We start from the raw sequence: 5376 nt of genomic DNA on the forward strand, positions 1-5376 counted from the left end.
ACCGGGCCGCCACATTCTGCACCAGCTGCAGCTTCTGGATCTGCGACAAAGGCAGCCCCATGTACAGAGCATTACAGTAGTCTAGCCTCAAAGTGACCATCGCATGGATCACTGTAGCCAGGTCATCATGGCTACACCCACTCCTCCTCTGTTCTAGTCTGTTTCTCAGATTATCTTCCTCCAAAGAGTTCAGAGTGGCATGAATAGGTCTCCCCTCCTCTCATCCCTTTTCTCTTCATACCAGCCCTATGTTTGTGGTCACCCGGTGAGTTTCAGGGTTGAGCAGGGACTGGGATCTGTATCTTCCATCACCTGGTATAGTGGTTAAGAGCACAGACTCTAATCTGGGAGAACCAGGTTTGATTCCCCACTCCTCCACTTGCAGCTGCTGGTGTGACCTTAGGCAAGCCATAGTTCTTTCAGAGCTGTTCTCTCAAGGGCAGTTCTCAAAAGAGCTCTCTCAGCCCCACCTACCTCACAGGGTGTCTGTTGTGAAGTGGGGAAGGGAAAGGAAAGGGATCGTAAACCGCCTCGAGACTCCTTCGGGTAGTGAAGGACGGGGTATAAATCCAATCAAGCTGTTCTCTCAAGGGCAGTTCTCAAAAGAGCTCTCTCAGCCCCACCTACCTCACAGGGTGTCTGTTGTGGGGTGGGAAAGGGAAAGGAAAGGGATCGTAAACCGCCTTGAGACTCCTTCGGGTAGTGAAGGACGGGGTATAAATCCAATCTCTTCTCTCTCTTCTCCTTTTTGTCCACTTCCAATCAAATGCAGCCACCAGCAACAAGGTCATGAATCCAAGAATGCCACTGTGCAGCTAACAAACTTGTTTTTATTATTGTACCATGATGCCATTTGTTAACACGGACAGGAGTGAGAGGGACTTGCTCCCTGCTTCTGCATCAACCAGGGGAAAACTGGCAGACAAAGCTTTTTCTACTGACATTTCCAAACAGGGACATGAGTAGCCAGCTTGCCCGAAGGTCACTTCCAATATACCTTTCCGTGTCAACGTCATCTTTTCACACTAATCCTAAACTAATTAGTTTTTGTAATTAGCATGTATTGAACCTGTTGAGAATGGCATTTTTGTTGTTCTAATAAAGTTAATGCTCGACCATTACTTGACAATAATTGACCAAATCTTTTTTTTTAACTCTTTCTGGAATTAAGTGACCTTGAAATAGTGCCTCCAAGTTGGATATGGCATGACCATTCTTCGTTGTTTTATCCCCAGTATCTTTTTTCTCACAGAGACTCAGTACAGATCTGGAATTTCATTTAACTACCATGACACTGACAGCGTTCAAAGCACATCCCTGCAGCAGTTTAGTAAGGCAGGCCAGAATTGTCAACCCCAGCTGGGGCTGAAGGAGCATCGCTTGCCCAAGGTCACCAAGTGAGCATGTAGCAGAAATAAGGATCTGAAGTGTAGACCTCCCCAGATCACAAATAACTCCCCAGTAACTCCAGTACCCCAGCTCATAAAAACAGGTGAGACAGCTGTCCTCCATGCATGCGGTTTGAGTCAGATTTAAACATGATCCTGACAGGGCAAAAGAACTTACCCATGAGACTTAGAGCAAGGGAACCTTTACCTTTATTTACTGTAGACCTCCAAGTGAGCGAGTCACAATGGACACTATAAGCACTGCAAAGCAGCACAAGCCATCCACCGCCTCAGCCAAAGGCCTGTTGGAACAGCTCCATTTTACAGGCCCTGTGGAACTGAAAAAAGTCCTGCAGGACCCTGATCTCAAGTGGGAGCATGTTCCACCCGGCTGGGGCCAGGGCAGAAAAGGCCCTGGCCCTGGTCGAGGCAAGACGGACATCTTTCAGGCCAGGGACTACAAGAAGGTATAGCTTAGCTGAGCTTAAAGCTCTTCAGGGCGCATATGTCAAGAACTGATCCCGTGGAAATGTTGGTCCCTGGCCCATCTCCCCTCAAAAAGCCTTTTTAAAATTGTACTGATAATGAAAGTTCTAAGAATAGTTTTATTCTAGTCCTACAAATCCGTTTTCTGTGATGGCAGAACCTCCTGACCACTTTTTGTTCTGTAGTATGAGAGAAGATTATTTTTTTCTGGATGGATGTTCTTCCTGCTGCTGGGCTGAGTCAGGCATTTCAAAACAGCCTACCTGCTGCTAGTTCCATCTCATAGTCATTGTCTTGGAATGTTTCTTTCTGGTAAGCTTGAGTCAGGTGGCAGAGCTGTCTGAATATGAGGGCCCATGAGCAACCCTGCAGCACTGTATATATTTGGGACAGGGGTAGCTAATGGAATTCCAGTGTCTTCAGAGGCAGAAACCGAGGGCCATTTTCACTCTGGACTAACTCAGGGATTCCATGTCTTGCAAAAATTGACTTGCTCCATTTCCCCTCCTCCCCCAAAATATAACAAAGTATTTTTCTTTCATATTCTTCTCCAACTTGTTGCTTCTTTCTAACGTGCTTTTGGATGACAGCAGCAGTTCTGTCAGGATAAAAACACTTCCCACCCACGTCTTTTCCCTCTCACACATAGGTGCTTTTCTGTGCTGTTTTGTTGGTTAGGCAAATAGTTAAAAGCAGGGCTCTTTTTGTAGAAAAAGCCCAGCAGGAACTCATTAGCATAATAGGCCACACCCAACAGCAGGAACCCATTAGCATATTGGGCCACACCCCTGACAGCACAGCTCATTAGCACATTAGGCCGCACCCACATGTTACCAGAAGTGTGGTCATCCACCCACACCCACCTTTTGCTTCTTATTCTGTTTACCTTGTTTGTTGTCAAAACCCAGGGCCTTTTTTTGTAGCAGGAACTCCTTTGCATGTTAGACCACACACCCCTAATGTAGCCAATCCTAATGAGTTTCTGCTGTTGGGTGTGGCCTATTATGCTAATGAGTTCCTGCTGGGCGTGGCCAACTCGGGAGCCAGCCGGAACTCCGTTCCTGCCCAAAAATAGCCCTGGTTCAAAGTACCAAACAAGGAACCTGCTTAACAACAAGGTATTCTTGAAAATACTGCAAAAGTGAATATATTACTGAGCAAATATTTTTGGTGTATTTCAGTGACATCACGAGGCATAAGAGAATCATAGGCTGCATTCTACACATCATTGGATATTATGATAAAGGAATAATTTACAGGCTATTTTCTTGTGTGCCCAAGTCAGTCCAGTTGTAAATGACTGCTGTATTGCAACAATAGTGCAGTATCCAGTGTGTGGAAGCGGCCATGGAATGCCGTTGTAGCATTCAAACGTTTTCTTCTGTCATCTGTGCAGTGCTTCATGAGAAGCAGGATCTTGAACTGGATGTCAGCAATGATCTGTCAGAATGACTAGAGCAGGCCGTTTTAGCAGTGTGTAGCAAGAATCTTTGCAGGAGGTGGAAGAGGTTTAGAACTCTGGGAAGTGTTTTTCAACCAGTCCTATGAAGGAACTCAGGCCAAACTTGATATTAATGGGACAGCCATGTTTGTGCTTGTATCTGCCCAGTGTATACCTTATGTAAAGGGGGGGCTGGGGTGGAGCCCAATAAATTGGCTCTACTGGTAGCAGGAGCTCCTTTGCATATTAGGCCACACACCCCTACTGTAGCCAATCCTCCAAGAGCTTACAGTAGCCCCAGTAAGAAGAGCTCTGTAAGCTCTTGGAGGACTGGCTACACTAGGGGTGTGTGGCCTAATATGCAAAGGAGCTCCTGCTACCATTAGAGCCCTCTCCAACACTTTTACCTCCACGCAGACTGTCATCTCAGACACTTTCCTTCCCAGTCCAGCTCCCTTCCAGTACTGGGGCTTGGCTAGAGAAGAAAAAGATGTGGGATGATGGAGAAGGAAGGTGGAAGAAGGAGGTCACCCCAAAGTTAATGCTAAATGCTAATGTTCATGTTTAATGTTAAAATAAATTATACCCCCTTTGTGCGTGACTAGGGCAGATTCATGAATAGCAAATGTGACTGCCACTGCCACCTCTACTTTGACTCTCACAGAATGTACTTCTTTCTTTCAATGCACAGAAGATCGCCTCTCCCAGAGACCTTGCTGCTCCTTTTGTTGCCATATTTGAGAGCCTGACTAAAGCCGGTAAGCAAGCTAAGTGTGCAGGGTGTTGGCGGAGGACAAAGAATACCTGGGAGCCAATTTCAGGCCTCTGAAAGCTGGTGAAGCTGTGAAACCCAACTTACTTAAAAGGTGGCAAGTGTATATGTATTGCAGAATACTTCCAATAACCTAAACATCTTATGCTTTGAGTTATGGCAAACATTGTTTTTTGGTTTGTGGTTTACATTACAATGCATTCTGTGTTTTCCTGGACAGTTTCAAAAGAAATAGAACAGAGGTGAATGTGTGTGTGTTTGTATTTAAATAGGAGCTACAATTACAAACAAGGGAAACAGGAACAGATTCTGGGTGGCTACTGTATTTGAAAAAAGCGACTTGGGTAGGAGCATTTGGGTGACAGTGGTGACTGAATATCTGTGAGATGATCTCCAAGAGTCATCTCCCTTATAAATAAAAGCTGAATGGTGGTGGCACTTCTCTAGAACATTCCACACGCTCCAAAATCAGTTTGCTCTCTGATCTGTCATTCAGAGGGTCTCCCTATCCACTGGCTGCTTTGCCTGAGTCCTGCCTCCAACATTCTAAACAGTTTGCTCTTCCTCTCCCCCCATAGCCAGTCACAACACAGAGGTTATTTGCATATGCAGCCTCATTGGCCTTTGCCTCGGAACTACAGAGGTCGTTTGCATATGCGACTTGATTGGCTTTTGCCTCTAACATTCTAAACAGTTTGCTGTTTCGAGGTAAAATGTGTCCAGGGGAGGGCTGGGATCACTCAGAATTCCAACTGCTTTCCAGATGGCAGAGATCAGTTCCCCTGGAGAAAATGGTGGGCTCTGTATCCTTATATGCTGCTGAGGTGGCCCCCATATGACAGCCAATGTGACATAGCAGTCAGGGCTTCAGAGCACGGGAGAGCATGCAGGTGTGTGGAGGGTGGAAAGCTGAAGAGTGAGGGGGAAATAAAGGTAGGTTGATGATTGGCTGGGAAGGAGATAGGATTGCCAACTCCAGGTGGGAAATTCCTGGAGATGTGAGGGATGGAACCTGGAGAGGTTGAGGTTTCAGGAGGCATGGGACCTCGGACAGGTACAAAGCCATAGACTCCACCCTCCAAACCAACCATTCCCTTCTGGGAAACCATTGTTGCCAATCTCCAAGTGAGGGCTGGAGCTCACTCAAAATTACAACTGTTCTTTAGCAGATATCAGTTCCTCTGACTCAGTGTCATTATACCCTGCTGAGGTCACCACAGCAAATTGACACTGAGTGTCCAAGGCCGGGGCACCCGCCCAGAGCCTCTTTCTAGAGGCCATTGTATTTA

Source organism: Gekko japonicus, unplaced genomic scaffold (genome assembly GCF_001447785.1).
Source record: "Gekko japonicus isolate JY-2015 unplaced genomic scaffold, Gekko_japonicus_V1.1 scaffold3798, whole genome shotgun sequence".
In the NCBI taxonomy this organism is placed as follows: Eukaryota; Metazoa; Chordata; class Lepidosauria; order Squamata; family Gekkonidae; genus Gekko; species Gekko japonicus.